This window comes from Dama dama, chromosome X (assembly GCF_033118175.1).
Source record: "Dama dama isolate Ldn47 chromosome X, ASM3311817v1, whole genome shotgun sequence".
In the NCBI taxonomy this organism is placed as follows: domain Eukaryota; kingdom Metazoa; phylum Chordata; class Mammalia; order Artiodactyla; family Cervidae; genus Dama; species Dama dama.
In genome coordinates, this window is record NC_083714.1 from 39,726,245 (window position 1) to 39,742,976 (window position 16,732).

A 16,732-nucleotide genomic window follows, 5' to 3' on the forward strand; every position below is an offset into this window, starting at 1 on the left:
ACAGAAAACTAATCAAACTGACCACATGGACCACAGCCTTGTCTAACTCAATGAAACTATTAGCCATGCCATGTATGGCCACCCAAGATGGACGGGTCATTGTAGAGAGTTCTGACAAAACATGGTCTGCTGGAAAAGGGAATGGCAAGCCACCTCAGTATTCTTGCCTTGAGAACCCCATGAACAGTATGAAAAGGCAAAAAGATAGGATACTGAAAGATGAACTCCCCAGGTCGGTAGGTGCCCAAAATGCTACTGGAGAAAAGTGGAGAAATAAATCCAGAAAGAATGAAGAGGCTAAGCCAAAGCGAAAACAACACCCAGTTGTGGATATGACTGGTGACAGAAGTAAAGTCCAATGCTGCAAAGAGCAATATTGCATAGGAACCTGGAATGTTAGGTCCATGAATCACGGTAAATTAGAAGTAGTCAAACAGGAGACAGCAAGAGTGAACATCAACATTTTAGGAATCAGTAAACCAAAATGGACTAGAATGGGTGAATTTAACTCAGATACTGTGTGGATCACAATAAACTGTGGAAAATTCTGAAAGAGATGGGAATACCAGACCACCTGACTCACCTCTTGAGAAATCTATATGCAGGTCAGGAAGCAACAGTTAGAACTGGACATGGACCAAAAAAATGATTCCAAATAGGAAAAGGAGTACGTCAAGGCTGTATATTGTCACCCTGCTTATTTAACTTATATGCAGAGTACATCATGAGAAACGCTGGGCTGGAAGAAGCACAAGCTGGAATCAAGATTGCCAGGAGAAATATCAATCACCTCAGATATGCAGATGACACCACCCTTATGGCAGAAAGTGAAGAGGAACTAAAAAGCTTCTTGATGAAAGTGAAAGAGGAGAGTGAAAAATTTGACTTAAAGCTCAACATTCAGAACACTAAGATCATGGCATCTGGTCCCATCACTTTACGGGAAATAGATGGGGAAACCATGGAAGCAGTGTCAGACTTTATTTTCTTGGGCTCCAAAATCACTGCAGATTGTGATTGCAGCCATGAAATTAAAAGACGCTTACTCCTTGGAAGGAAAGTTATGACCAACCTAGATAGAATATTAAAAAGCAGAGATATTACTTTGCCAACAAAGGTCCGTCTAGTCAAGGCTATGGTTTTTCCAGTAGTCATGTATGGATGTGAGAGTTGGACTGTGAAGAAAGCTGAGCACCGAAGAATTGATGCTTTTGAACTGTGGTGTTGGAGAAGACTCTTGAGAGCCCCTTGGACTGCGAGGAGATCCAACCAGTCCATCCTAAAGGAGATCAGTCCTGGAAGGACTGATGCTGAAGCTGAAACTTCAATACTTTGGCCACCTCATGAGAAGAATTGACTCATTGGAAAAGACCTTGATGCTGGGAAGGATTGGGGGCAGGAGAAGAAGGGGATGACAGAGGATGAGATGGTTGGATGGCATCACCGACTCAATGGACGTGATTTTGAGCAAGCTCTGGGAGTTGGTGGTGGACAGGGAGGCCTGGCATGCTGTGATTCATGGGGCCGCAGAGTCGGACACAACTGAGTGACTGAACTGACTGAACTGACTGGCTGACCATTATATCTACCACTGTGGGCAAGAATCCCTTAGAAGAAATGGGGTAGCCCTCATAGTCAACAAAAGAGTCCGAAATGCAGTACTTGGGTGCAGTCTCAAAAATGACAGAATGATCTCCACTCATTCCCAAGGCAAACCATTCAATATCACAATAATTCAAGTTATGCCCCAACCAGTAATGCTGAAGAAGCTGAAATTGAATGGTTCTATGAAGACCTACAAGACCTTCTAGAACTAACACCCAAAAAGATGTCCTTTTCATCACATAGGGGACTGGAATGCAAAAGTAGGAAGTCAAGAGAGAATAGGCAAATTTGGCCTTGGAGTACAAAATGAAGCAGGGCAAAGGATAACAGAGTTTTGCCAAGAGAATGCACTCATCATAGCAAACACCCTCTTCCAACAACACAAGAGAAAACTCTACACATGGACATCACCAGATGGTCCATACCAAAATCAGATTTTGGAGAAGCTCTATACAGTCAGCAAAAATGAGACCAAGAACCGACTGTGGCTCAGATCATGAACTCCTTATTGCCAAATCAGACTTAAATTGAAGAAAGTCGAGAAAACCACTAGACCATTCAGGTATGATCTAGATCAACCCCCCTATGATTATACAGTGGAAGTGACAAATAGATTCAAGGGATTAGATCTGATAGAGTGCCTGATGAACTATGGATGGAGGTTCATGACATTATACAGGAGACAGGGAGCAAGACCATCCCCAAGAAAAAGAAATGCAAAAAGGTGAAATGGTTGTCTGAGAAGGCCTTACTAATAGCTGAGAAAAGAAAAGAAAGGCAAAGGAGAAAAGAAAAGATATACCCAACTGAATGCAGAGTTCCAAAGAATAGGAAGGAGAGAAAAGAAAGCCTTCCTCAGTGATCAATGCAAAGAAATAGAGGCAAACAGTAGAATGGGGAAAGACTTAGAGATCTCTTCATGAAAATTAGAGACACCAAGGGAAAATTTCATGCAAAGATGGGCACAATAAAAGACAGAAATGGTGTGGACCTAAGAGAAACAGAAGATATTAAGAAGAGGTGGCAAGAATACACAGAGGAACTATACAAAAAAGATCTTCATGATGCAAATAACCACGATGATCACTCACCTAGAGCCAGACATCCTGAAATGTGAAGTCAAGTGGGCCTTAGGAAGCATCACTATGAACAAAGTTAACGGAGGTGATGGAATTCCAGTTGAGCTATTTCAAATCCTAAAAGATGATGCTGTGAAAGTGCTGCACTCTATATGCCAGCAAATTTGGAAAACACAGCAGTGGCCACAGGACTGAAAAGGTCAGTTTTCATTCCAGTCCCAAAGAAGGGCAATGCAAAGAATGTTCAAACTACTGCACAATTGCACTCATATCACACACCAGCAAAGTCATGCTCAAAATTCTCCAAGCCAGGCTTGAGTAAAACGTGAACCATGAACTTCCAGATGTTCAAGCTGGATTTAGAAAAGCCAAAGGAACCAGAGATCAAATTGCCAGCATCCATTGGATCCAAGCAAGAGAATGCCACAAAAACATCTACTTCTGCTTTATTGACCATGCCAAAGCCTTTGTGTAGATCACAACAAACTGGACAATTCTTCAAGAGATGGGAATACCATACCACCTTACCTGCCTCCTGAGAAATCTGTATGCAGGTCAAGAAGCAACAGTTGGAACTGGACATGGAACAACAGACTGGTTCCAAATTGGGAAAGGAGTACGTCAAGGCTGTATATTGCCACCCTGCTTATTTAACTTATATGCAGAGTACATCAGGCAAAAATTACTGGGCTGGATGAAGCACAAGCTGGAATCAAGATTGCCAGGAGAAATATTAATAGCCTCAGATATGCAGATGATACCACCCTTATGGTAGAAAGTGAAGAGGAACTAAAGAACCTCTTGATGAAAGTGAAAAAAGAGAGTGAAAAAGTTGGCTTAAAACTCAACATTGAGAAAACTAAGATCATGGCGTCCGGTTCCATCACTTCATGGCAAATAGATTGGAAAACAATGGAAACAGTGACAGATTTTATTTTCTTGGGCTCCAAAATCACTGCAGATGGTGACCGCAGCCATGAAATTAAAAGACGCTTGCTCCTTGGAAGAAAAGCTATGACAAACCTAGACAGCATATTAAAAAGCAGAGACATTATTTCGCCAACAAGCCCTGTCTAGTCAAAGCTATGCTTTTTCCAGTGGTCATGTGTGGATGTGAGAGTTGGACTATAAAGAAAGCTGAGCGCCAAAGAATTGATACTTTTGAACTGTGGTGTTGGAGAAGACTCTTGAGAATGCCTTGGATTGCAAGGAGATCAAACCAGTCAATCCGAAACAAAATCAGTCCTGAATGTTCATTGGAAGGACTGATGTTGAAGGTGAAGCTCCAATACTTGATGCGAAGAACTGACTCATTTGAAAAGACCCTGATGCTGGGTAAGATTGAAGACAGAAGGAGAAGGGCATGACAGAGGATGAGATGGTTGGATGGCATCACTGACTCAATGGACCTGAGTAGGCTCTGGGAGTTGGTGATGGACAGGGAAACCTGGTGTGCTGCAGTCCACAGGGTCGCAAAGAGTCAGACATGACTGAGCAACTGAACTGAACTGAAAAGTAAATAAAATGAGGAATAAATAAAATGATGCATATAAACTGTCTGGTAGGTAATACACTTTCAGTAACAGAATCACTGGTCAGACCTTACTTTTTGAAGACAAGGCAAAGGAGTTGATAACTTCATACGCTAATACATGCTTCATATTTCCTTCCCAGTGTGCTTTAAATTCTGTTGAAATCTGCAAACTAGTACAGCTACTATGGAGAACAGTGTGGAGATTCCTTAAAAAACTGGAAATAGAACTGCCATATGACCCAGCAATCCCACTTCTGGGCATACACACTGAGGAAACCAGATCTGAAAGAGACACGTGTACCCCAATGTTCATCACAGCACTGTTTATAATAGCCAGGACATGGAAGCAACCTAGATGCCCATCAGCAGACAAATGGATAAGAAAGCTGTGGTACATATACACTATGGAATATTACTCAGCCATTAAAAAGAATTCATTTGAATCAGTTCTAATGAGATGGATGAAACTGGAGCCCATTATACAGAGTGAAGTAAGCCAGAAAGATAAACACCAATACAGTATACTAATGCATATATATGGAATTTAAAAAGATGGTAACGATAACCCTATATGCAAAACAGAAAAAGAGACACAGATGTACAGAACAGACTTTTAGACTCTGTGGGAGAAGGCGAGGGTGGGATGTTCTGAGAGAACAGCATTGAAACAAGTATACTATCAAGGGAGAAACAGATCACCAGCCCAGGTTGGATGCATGAGAAAAGTGCTCAGGGCTGGCGCACTGGGAAGACCCAGAGGGACGGAATGGAGAGGGAGGCGGGAGGAGGGATCGGGGTGGGGAACACATGTAAATCCATGGCTGATTCATATCAATGTGTGGCAAAAACCACCACAATATTGTAAAGGAATTAGCCTCCAACTAATAAAAATAAATGGAAAAAAATAAAAATTAAAAAAAAAACAAAACCAAAACAACAACAACAAAAATTCTGTCGAAATCTAAGACCATTGTCCTCGGGCCTATTTCATTACTCAAACAGAAATGAAAAAGATCAGATCTGAAATCATACCATCTGATTTTAGTCTGTTTAATTTCTTTTTTGCTTCTTGATGCTGAAAACAGTACCAGAATGTAGCACACAAGTTCACAATTTGGGCAGCCTCTTTCCTTTTATCTGTTTTGCTTATTCTGCAACACAGTCTCCCACATATTTTAAGTGGAACAATGTGTTTCCATGACCCACAAAAGTTGAGTTCAAATCCAAGGAGATGAAGTGTTAAGAGGCAGATAGGACTGGTCTAGGGTGTAGACCAAGCATGGGCAATGTGGGAGATCTGGACCTTGCACCTAGTAGGAGCAAGACACAAACATCTGCAGAAGGGAAGAAGGAAGGAAAGAATGTGGGGAGCAGAAGGAAGGGGGGAAGGAAAGATGGAGAAAGAAAGTGGGGAAGAAAAAAAGGATCTTGTGAGGAATGAACCACAAGTAACACTTATTGAATGCCAAATGGCTAGACAGCCGGAAGTTTCTCTAGGAGAGGGCCCTTCCTAGAGCCCTCCCTCCTGGATGCCTCTGGGCTGTTTAGGAGCTGGGTTCAGTTCAGTTCAATTCAGTCGCTCAGTCCTGTCCAACTCTTTGTGATCCCATGGACTGCAGCATGCCAGGCTTCCCTGTCCATCACCAACTCCCGGAGCTTGCTCAAATTTATGTCCTTCGAGTTGGTGATGCCATCCAGCCATCTCCTCCTCTGTCACCCCCTTCTCCTCCTGCCTTCAATCTTCCCCAGCATCAGGTTCTTTTCCAATGAGTCAGTTCTTCGTATCTGGTGGCCAAAGTATTGAAGCTTCAGCTTCAATATCAGTCCTTCCAATGAATATTCAGGACTGATTTCCTTTAGGATGGACTGGTTGGATCTCCTTGCAGTCCAAGGGACTCTCAGGAGTCTTCGCCAACACCCCAGTTCAAAAGCATCAGTTCTTTGGTGCTCAGCTTTCTTAATAGTCCAACTATCACATCCATATATGACTACTGGAAAAACCATAACTTTGATTAGATGGACTTTTGTTGGCGAAGTAATGTCTCTGCTTTTTAATATGCTGTCTAGGTTTGTCATAGCTTTTCTTCCAAGGAGCAAGTGTCTTTTAATTTCATGGCTGCGGTCACTATCTGCAGTGATTTTGGAGCCCCCAAAATAAAGCTGGGAGCTAGTACTCTATTCCCAGAGTTACCTGCAACACAGTTCATTGCTCGTAAGTTTCTTGGGATCAGGGTGGGACAGATTGACTTCTTTTTCTAGCAAGTGTGAAGCCACAGCCTCTCCAACCATCCAGAAAGAGCAAAGTTTAGGGCTTGGAATGGGAAAGGGGAAGAGCTACACACCAGAGGGAGAAAAGGGGATCTTGCAAGGATGTATGCTCCCCCCTATGGGAGGCCAGTGCCCAGTTGGTGCATTAGGGGGGAAATAGGAGTTATAACCGCCCTTCCTGGACCCCCCCACCCCCGGGCCACTGATCAGCATATACCTCTGCTGTCTTTACAGTGGAGAACCTCTTTCAGCAGATGGAGGGTCCCAGCTCTCTTTTCCTCTGGACTAGGCAGTGACTGACTCCACTAGTAAGCCATCAGCAATCCTTCCCTACTGATTATCCCTTCACATGCTCTCATCTCTCAAATGAAAAAGAGAGAAAGGAATCTTCTATTGTCCCTACTCGTCCCTCCCGTTCCACTCCACTTCTGTTCCCCCTTTACAGTGAAACATCTCAAAACAACTGTCTCTACTATGCTGTGTCTACTTTAACTCCATTTTCCTCGCCTAACCTGTTTCATCAAATCCTTCCACTTCCCTCTACAGGCACCAGCCTAATAGAAACCACCATCCACTTTGATAGGGATTATTAGGAAGCATCCTAACTAGTTTTCCTGTTTTGAGCCTCAGTCTCCTCTGAACCTTTCTCCACATGGTAGTCAAGGTGATCTTTTAAAAATACAAATTGGACCTGGAATACCACTCAACAATAAAAGAGAGCAAACTTCAGACACGCACAACTTGGATGACTCGTAAGGGAATTAAGCTGAGTGAAAAAACCAATCCCCAAAGGTTACACATTGTATGACTCATTTACATAACATTCTTAACATAACCAAATTATAGAAATGGAGTACAGATGAATGGTTGCCAATGGCAAGGAAATGGGGGGAGGGGTGGTACTGGGGAGGTGGCTGAGGCTACAGGAGCAACAGGATAGATTCTTGCAATGATGGAAGTATTTTGTATGCCAACTATAGTGGTGGATACATGAGTCTACAAGTGATAAAATCATGATAAAATTGGATAGAATTAAGTACAAATAAGGTTTCCCTGGTGGCTCAGTGGTAAAGAATCTGCCTGCCAATGCAGGAGATGTGGGTTCAATCTCTGGGTCAGGAAGATCCCCTGAAGGAAATGTAAACCCACTCCAGTATTCTGCCTGAAAAAAATCCCATGGACAGAGGAGCCTGGTGGGCTGCAGTCTATGGGATTGCAAAAGAGTTGGACACGACTTAGCGACTAAACAATGGCAAAGTACAAATAAAACCAGGGAAATAATAAGATTGGTAGATTAGACTAATGTCAATATTCTGGTTATGATTTTGTACTTATGATCTTGCATCATACAAGGGGAAACTGGGTAAGTACCCAGTAAAAAAATACATGGGATTTCTCTTTATTATTTCTTACAAACATGTGAATCTACAATTATCCCCAAAGAAAAAAAGGAACAGAAAAGAAATATAAATCAGGTCATGTCATGCTCCAGGGGTAAAGCCATTCATTCACTGGCCTTCCATTGATTTTGGAATAAAACGGCCTGTCCATTGACTAGAATGCAGTCCAGGATCTGGTCCCTGCCAACCTATTCAGTCTTATGCTGCTCTCCCCAGCTCTTCTGGTGCTGATCACAACCACCGCCTCTTAGTCTTAAGGAGGTAAGATTTGCCCCTCCTGGGTTTTATACGTCTGCTTCCTCTTTCTGCAAGGCTTTCTCCTGGCTCTTCCAATAGTTGCCATTTTATAAGTTTCAGGGCTCGGCTAAATGCCACCTCCTACTTTCCTAACCACACAGTTTGCACCCTTTTTTTTCCCTGCACAGGCCTAATGCCAAATTTGATTATTTTCTCACTTCTTGATCGTCTGCCTTCCCCACTAGATTGCAAGATCCCAGGGCAAGTGGAAGGTGTTCTGCTTGACTTTGCCCCATACCCTGAGCGCCTGGCAGAGTCCTTGGCACACGGTGAGGGCTCAGTAAAACGAATGTTGAGTGAATGAATGAGTAGCCACGTGCCGCTCTGCCATCGGTGCTTTTCCGAATGATGTAAAGCCCTCTGTATGGTGGCTTTGGGCTCATGGTTGGGGATCCTTTCCGCTCCCTCCGGCCGGTTGCTAAGGGGAAGGGTCGCCGGTGGGTCCTCTGGCGTCCCTCAGAACCACGGGGCTCCTGCAGTCTGGGGCCAAATCACGGTGCGCCCCGGACCCCGGCCGCTTTGCAGGGGGTGAGCAGGTTAGCAGGGGCCCCGGGTGACGCCACCTTCGCTCGACTCCCTTTGTTGCTCCCACCTCCCAGGCGCCGGCCGCGGCTGCCTGCAGTGACTCGTGACTCCCCGCCGGCCTCGAGGGCTGCGGCGCGAGGGAGGGGGGCGGGGGGCTCAGTCGCCCCCCGCCCGCCTTCCCCTCGGCCTCCCACGCCGGAGCCGGCCCGCCGGGGAAGCGCTCGCCCCCGCCTCCTCGTAGCCACCTTCCCCGCGCGCCCGCGCCTTGCAGTCGGCGGGCTGCTCCCGAGGCGGGGGCACGTGGCCGCGCGTGGTGCGTGGCGCCCCCGCCCCGCCCCGCCCCCGGCCGGGCCGGCTCCTGCGCGCGCGCCGCGCACCGCAGCCCCGCGGGCCGGGCCCCGGCTGGCGCGCGCCCCGCCCCGCCCCCGGCCAGCCGCGCCCGCCCCCGCCCCCGCGCGCGCGCGCCCTCCCTCCCCGCCTCCCCCGCGCGCCCCTCCTCTCGCGCCCCTCCCGCGCCCTACATCCACCGCCCGGCCGAGGGGGCTCAGTCCGCAGCCGCCGCCGCCGCGCCTCCGTTTGGGTGCTGGCAGCGGCCGCCGCCGAGACAGCCGCGCGGGCGTGCATCCCCAGGCAGTAAGCCCGCTTTCTCTCCGCGTGTGAGTGCATGCGTGTGTGCCTCCCGCCCCCGTGGGCCCGCGTCCCGGGGGAGCGGCTGCCCTCCTACCCAGCCGCTGCTCGCGGGCTGGCCCCCGGGGCGGGTAGCTGGGGCCTCGGGCCTCGACCGCCCGGCCCGGGGTGGGGACTGCGGGCCAGCCGGCCGCGGGGTCCCCTCCCCTGCCCTCCCGCTGGTGCGTGCCTCAGCCTCCCCTCGGTTTTCGGGCTCTCGTCGCCGGGGTGGCGGGTGGAGGGGACCGGGAGCGCCTGGAGGTGGAGGGAGCGCGAGGGAGGAGGGGCTTCTCCCCATTTTCCTCTGCGGAATGGTGGGGCGTGGGGACCGAGGGTACGGGGGCCCTGGGCTTTCTGCCCGGGGATGGAGGGCAGTAGGGGTGGGGTGAGGTAGGGGGCACCTCTCGATTCCCTCAACGAGGATAGCTAGCTGGGGTTACGGAGAGGGGGTAAAGATGAAGTGCGGGGGTCCCCTCGGTTTTCTTGAGGATGGGGAGGACGGGAGGGAGGGAGGGGGAACCTGCCTCGGTTCGCACAACGAGGAGGGCGGGCGGGAGTGGGCAAGGGAAAGAGTAGAGGTGAGGGGCTCCCAGGGTTTTCTCGTCGAAGATGCGGGGGGTGGTTCGAGGAGTGGGGGTGGAGTGCAGAGGGAGAGAGGAGGACGCGGAGGGCCCGCTCTGGTTCTTCTCTTAGCGGGTGGCGGGGGGTGGGCGAATGGGGGTGGGGAGAGGGGGATTTCAGCTCCAGTGCGAAACCTAGAGAAGCTGGAGGAAGGTTCTGTAACACGGGTTGAGTCTTGGGAGGTGGATTTTCAAAACTGCAGGGTGTGACCTTTCCGTCTCAAAAAGCGTGAAATCCCTACGAGGTGCCGTCTGTTCTAGGCTCTGGGAGAGAGGTTTCTGCTTTGGAAGTTTCTCTTTCCTCTTCCATTCCTTGCGGCCTCTTCGCAGGGATCCAGGACTAGGTAGAGATTTGGAAATCGGCAAGGGAAGACTTGTGGTTTGTGTTCGGCGCTATATGATTTTCTGCGTTTGAGACTGTACGGGTTTCTCAGGTTTGTACCAGCGAGAACCCTTGGGGAAAGAAAAGAACAAGGTTTATTAAGGGGATTCCAGGTTTGGTTTTTGAATTTCCTGAAGTGCGAGAGATACGTCGTTGTAGTATTTTCCTTGGCTTTCAGAAGACGTAGAAATAGAATTAAACGTACGTCTTTGCTGGAAGTCCCCTGTATTCATTTAAATTATTCCATCGGGATTGTCTGAGCCCCCTTTGATTTGAATTTGGAGTAGAGCCAGTTTTCCTAATTGGAGCCATCATTTTGTAATTGCCCGTAATTCTTCCCTGGGTTATCAAATCTATGGCAAGCTTATAGAGCAGCAGGAATAATTTTTTTTTCGTTATCTTGATTAAGACAGTTTTAATGTAAATTTTATGTTGTTCCTTGGAAATGTGAACATTTGCAGGATAGCATACATTTAAATTATGAGCCCCTTGGAATTTTACGAAGCCTTTTCCTCCCCAGCTCATCTCCAGGAACACAACAGAATCTTCCCCATTCTTTACACTGAGGAAGCAAGGGCTTCTGGGATGGTTGCTTTGCTTTTGGAAACTCATGCTCATGTTTGTTTAGGAAGAATACGTATTGAAAAGGCTCAGGCCTTTAATGTGGTGAGGCTATATGTGCTTTCCCATTCTGGTTACATAAGGTTCCAATCTAGTATTTACCTTTAGTCTTTAAAAATGCTTATTTAACATTTTTAAGAGCAAATATAATCTTTATGCAACAGGAAACTGGTCAGATATACCATGATTTGTGCAAGCCACCTACCAATAAGTATATAGTCTTAAGACTACCATACAGATTCTGTAACTATATCTGGTTTTTGAAATTCTGAGCTACCATTCCCATATTGAATTTTTGGAGAACAGAAACATTTTTTTTCAACCAAGTCTAGATTTTTGAGTGAAAGTTTAAAAAACTGGTATACGATTTAAATTGGTAAAATTCCCCTTATATGATACCAGGAAATTGAAGCTAACTTAATGTGTCCAACTACTGGACCACTTAAACAAGATAATTTATTTGTGTACTGGAAATGATAAACTGGAAATGTTTTAAGTGGAAATAGAGGTTTTGGTCTCAAAGATGGACGAGAGTACATTTAAATGAACACTATTGTTTGCACCATTTCTAATGTTAATGTGATATCCAATTCTATACACTGGTCAATGATCTAAAACTAATACATTAAAAGTGCAGTTTAAATCTGGTATTTTCTCATGCAAATAAAATGCTGGGAGTGGTGAAATTTTTTACAGAGAGATGCATGTGATGGTGGTGGGCCCTAGAATTTCTCTAGACAAAATGAGTAAATGAAGTGTCTTTTATCCAGCTTTTTGAGGATGTGGTGTTTGCCCTGCAGGACTGGAGAAGGAGAGAAAAAAAGTAAACTTCAAAAATTAACAAAAATATGGTCAGATATCTTTCTAAATTTTTTTTTTACACTTATTTGGCTTAGTTGTGATATGCAGGATCTTTCGTTGCTGCTCTCAGGCTGAGTTCTTCTGTGGCATGTGGGATCTTAGTTCCTGACTAGGGATCTAACCATGGCCCCTGAATTGCAAGGCGGATTCTTAACTACTGGACAACCTGGGAAGTTTCTCTAAATATTCTTAAAATTTTTGCTTATATCCATTTGTAAATCAAGCCTCCAAATTAATTTAAGACCTTGACTCTCACCTCTATAAAGTTTTGACCTTAGAGAAAAAAAGAGCTGTTCACTGAAGGATGGCCGTTACCTCCTGAGGCTGACCCAGCCCTGTTTTCCTGCTTCCCACCTCCGGCTTCCCTTCTTTCCCTCTTGTGCCAACTTTTATGACCTTGTGGGAGTTGAACAAATGTTCATGCTTGCTTGAACTCTAGTCCTTATCTATTTGGCTGCTATCCCCAACTTTTACCTACAAAATTTTTTTTGGTTAATTGAACTTTCCAGTTGTTTGGGTTTGGAGTAAAAGGGAGTAGACTATAATTATTTTCTCTTAAAAGATCTTTTCTTTCAGCTCCTGTTGGACAAGAGCAAAGAAAGGTTTTTTTTTTTTTGTCAACAGAGTACTTAATTAAGCAGACTATATGGCCATTTATTTATTCAACCAACATTTGCTGAGTTACTGCCTCTGTTGGAGGCTCTGTGCTAGGTACTCTGTGCTAGATGCACGGTGGATAAGAAATGGCTCCTGCTTTCCGGTGCAGTTATTAAAATGAAAAATAGACAGTGAAGTCATTGTGAATAATCGAGAGTTGTCCAGAGTCTTTTGGACTGGACAGTAAACATGCTACAGCCCTGCAAACAGGGGAGCCATTTTTTCTGGGGTATTTAGTCACTGCATAAATTCCATCTCACCTTCCCAACGAAGACATAGTCTGTCAGTTTGGGTAATATGATTTATAAGTCATCTTAAGGTTAATGGCCTTTTAAATTTTTTATGTAATTAGGACATAGCAGATGTCTTGATTTTTAAAGTCCAACATTTTGTATGACCGTATAGAGTAGTGGGGCTTCCCAGGAGGTGCTAGTGGTAAAGAACCCGCCTGCCAGGGCAGGAGACATAAGAGTCATGGGTTTGATCCCTGGATTGGGAAGATCTCCTAGAGGAGGGCCTGGCAATCAACTCCAGTATTCTTGCCTGGAGAATCCCATGGACAGAGGAGCCTGGTGGGCTACAGTCCATGGGGTTGCAAAGAGTCGGACATGACAAAAGTGACTTGGCATGCACGTACAGAGTAGTGAAAACACAAACAGGCCAGCATTCTTTCCTGTGACTTAAAGCAGCTTCTGACAGCAAATTGGGCCAAAAAATTTATTTTTCTATGGTCAACTTTGAATTATGGATACCAATGAATGATGGAGCATGGAGGAGTAGATAAAACTAAATGAGTGTGTGAGTAAAACTTTGTCCTCCTGCGGGGCTGCCTCCCAAGTTTTTGAGAGTTCCCATCTGCGGGTAGTTCTAGACCAGTGATTTTGAACTGGGGCACTTTTGCCCCCTAGGGGACATTGAACAGTGTCTGGAAAGAGTTTCGGTGGTCACAGCTTTGGGTATGTCTAGTGGGTAGAGATAAAGCAAGAGGCTTAAACATTCTATGATGCACGGGGCAGCCCCCCACAACAGAGAATCACCTGACCCCAATTGTGAACAATGCTGAGGTTGATGTAATTTCCTGTATGAAACACAGTAAAACATAATTTTAGGAGAGAACACTAACAGTGTCTTGATGTGAATAAGGAGTTGGCTGAGCTTACTTTACTAGTCTTAAGAGTGACTAGTTCCTGAACATCAATCCAAATAATTAAGACTGATAAAAGCTATCATTTATGGTACTTAACCCTGTGCCAGGCCCCTGTATATGTTGTATAGTCACTTCAGTTTTTAAATGAAGAACCAGGCTCAGAGAGGTTATTTGCCTTCGGTCTCACAGCTGGTCACGGTTAGACAGAGACACTGAAATTAAGATTGTCTTACTACTCCTCAGAAGTTCATGGTTTTGAGCACAACATCATACTGTCTCCCTTGTGGTGTGCTCCATTCAAAATCTTACTTAAAATCAAAATTACAGTATGTCCTATATACCATTGAGTTTGCTGAAGAGTAATTAAAACTATGAATGTTAAATTTGATCATATAGAAGTATGGGGAGAGAGAGAACTGACATTACTTGAAGGCCTACTATACCTCTAGAAAATATGTGAGGGACTTCCTTGGTGGTCCAGCAGTTGAGAATCTGCCTTGTGTAGTGCAAGGGATGCAGGTTCAATCCCTGGTTGGGGAACTAAGATCCCACATGAGGCAACTAAGCCCTCATGCCACAGTGAATATCCTGCGTGATGCAACTAAGTCCTGAGGTAGCCAAATAATTTAATTTTTAAAAAAAGAAAATGTGAATTGAATTTATACCCATTACATAATTTGATCCTGACAGCAACTGTGCAAAGTGGTTATCGGATGAAGTTGGTTAAGTATACAACTAATAAGCGGCAGAGTTGGGATTTGAACTTCAGTCCTGTAACTAAGCCATTGTCCCTTGCTGCGTTCTCTGAAGCTTGGGTTGCTGAAGGGGGTGAGGGAAGGAGCCTACTGCAGAGAGGTGAGTGAGTAGTCCTGGGTAAAAAGTCCTTTCAGGGTTAATGTGTTGTAGAAATGGATTACATCCAGGCGGAGAGTGGAGAGGTGAACTACTATACCTTCTTCAACTGAGGAGAATGCAGTTCAATAGGAAGTTTGTTCTAGAGTTCTACCCAAACTGAAACTGCAGTTGTCATTTTGGAGGATTTTGTAGTCTGTCTACTGTGAAATTTTTAAACACTGTTTTTATAATGGTGAAACTAGAAGTTACCTAATTGCATGTATATCCTTTCCATGGCTTACCTTCTGCCTTTTTTGAACTGTTGTCTAGAACTTAACAATGACAGTATTTAGTTCTGTAGTCTTTGTACACAATTTAAACATTTGTTTTTGCTGTGGACATTGTTTTTACAATAAGCGTCATCAAATTCATACTTGTGTTTTCCATATGGGCGTGTGTGTTTTGTTTTGACAGCTAAATATTTACTTTAACTTTAGATGTGTTGTGTTTTAGAGCATAAAAAGAGGAAAAATAAAAACCAGCCCGATAGCAACCATATTTTGTCCGGCAAGCTTTGTGTGTGTGTGTGGGGGGGTGGTGTAGAAGAAGTACCTCATGTTTCATTTCGTTTACTTTAAAGGAATTTTAACCATGATTCTCAAAGGCCAGGATGCTGGAGGAAAAAAGAAAGATTATCTAGATAAAATGTACGTTTTGATTTCCACATAAAACTGTGAGGCATAGATTCTGATTATAGTAATAATGTCCTGATTCTGACTATAGCAGTCAGCCATTTGAGTAATCAACCACTGTATGTGGACATGTTTTGTGATGCTGCCTGATTTTGTTACCCCTTCCCCCAGGATTTTTTTTTTGTTTTTGTTTTTTAAATATTTATTTACTCATTTACTTTTGGCTGCGTTGGGTCTTAGTTGCAACATGTGAGATCTTCCTTGCAGAACACAGGTTTCTTTCTAATTGCAGCACACAGGCTCTGTAGAGGGCTCTGTGTTTGTGGCACATGGGCTTAGTTGCCTCATAGTGTGTGGGATCTTAGTTCCCCAACCAGGGATTGAACCCGTGACCCCTGCATTGGAAGGTGGATTCTTAACCACTGGACCAACAAGGAAGTTCCCTCCCCCAGGATTTTAGAGTGGACTTGAGAAATCTGGTAAAACTTGCAAGAACACATTAATCATTTTGAAAATCTATTTTTAAAATAAGAACGGCACTTTTTCATTGTGGGGAAATTCAGAAAATACAGACAAGCCTAAAGAAAATAAAAATCAGTTATAATCCACCACCCCAAAATTAGTGATAGTGTTTTGAATATCTTTTTTAAATGCAGTGATTTTTAAAAATTTTTTTATTTTTTTCAGTTATTTTTATTAGTTGGAGGCTAATTACTTTACAATATTGTAGTGGTTTTTGTCATACATTGACATGAATCAGCCATGGATTTACATGTATTCCCCATCCCGATCCCCCCCTCCCACCTCCCTCTTCCTCTGGGTCTCCCCACTGCACCAGATGCAGTGATTTTTTTTTTTAATGGTGGACCCAAGTCCATTGCAGAATCTCCAGTTTATAAGTGTAGTCTTAGGTTTTTTAAAAATTTTACCAAAAAAATCTGAAATACTGTTGCATCTCTAGATAGAAGTCGTGGTCATGAAGAGTGAAATGGGAATGCCATCCAAGAGTTAGAGAAGGATCATGTGGCCTCCTCCTGTAAGCTCCTTAAAATACCTCCTCCTCCAATTTGAGTAGGAGAATTTCAGCTAGTGGGCTGTCAGGATCCACCTCCCTTTGTTTTACAGACGAGAAAACTGAGGCTCAAAGAGGCCAAGCGCATGATCCAAGGTTGTATGATGTGTTAATGTCAGAGTTCCAATTTGAAGTTTTAGGTAAGTTTGAGTTTCCTAATTAATAACTCTTCAAAGCCAGAACTTTCTGTTGGCCTGTGTCTCAAAAGAATACGTTATTATGGTGAAAGTATGTTAACTATATAGTAAAGGATACCAAAAAGGCCATGGTTTTCCTAATTTCAGAAAATTATCAAAACAGTTGTTTGCAGGAGTTTATTATGTTATTGGCTTTATTGAAATTGAACATTAGTGGTGGGAATCCTCTTTTGAGCAGCTAGCCTTTAATTTCTTTTGGTCTGGGAGGTAAGGACAAGTACCACAGCCTATGGAATATGCCTAGAATCACAGAAATGCAGCGGCAACTTTATAAG

At 44.5% G+C, this 16,732-nt stretch overlaps 1 protein-coding gene across 4 annotated transcripts in view; it reads left to right on the plus strand.

Annotated features, from left to right (window-relative positions):
- Window positions 1-9,219: 9,219 nt before the first annotated feature.
- FHL1 (four and a half LIM domains 1) overlaps window positions 9,220-16,732 on the plus strand; it is a 58,549-nt gene continuing 51,036 nt past the window's right edge. Inside the window, exon 1 of one of the 4 annotated variants that reach the window (XM_061136196.1) lies at window positions 9,220-9,341. The gene's annotated coding sequence lies outside the window, so the exon portion shown is untranslated. Of the gene's footprint in view, window positions 9,365-9,537; window positions 9,557-10,409; window positions 10,429-16,732 lie in introns of those variants that run through there. The other 3 variants (XM_061136197.1, XM_061136198.1, XM_061136199.1) reach the window with 3 other exon arrangements.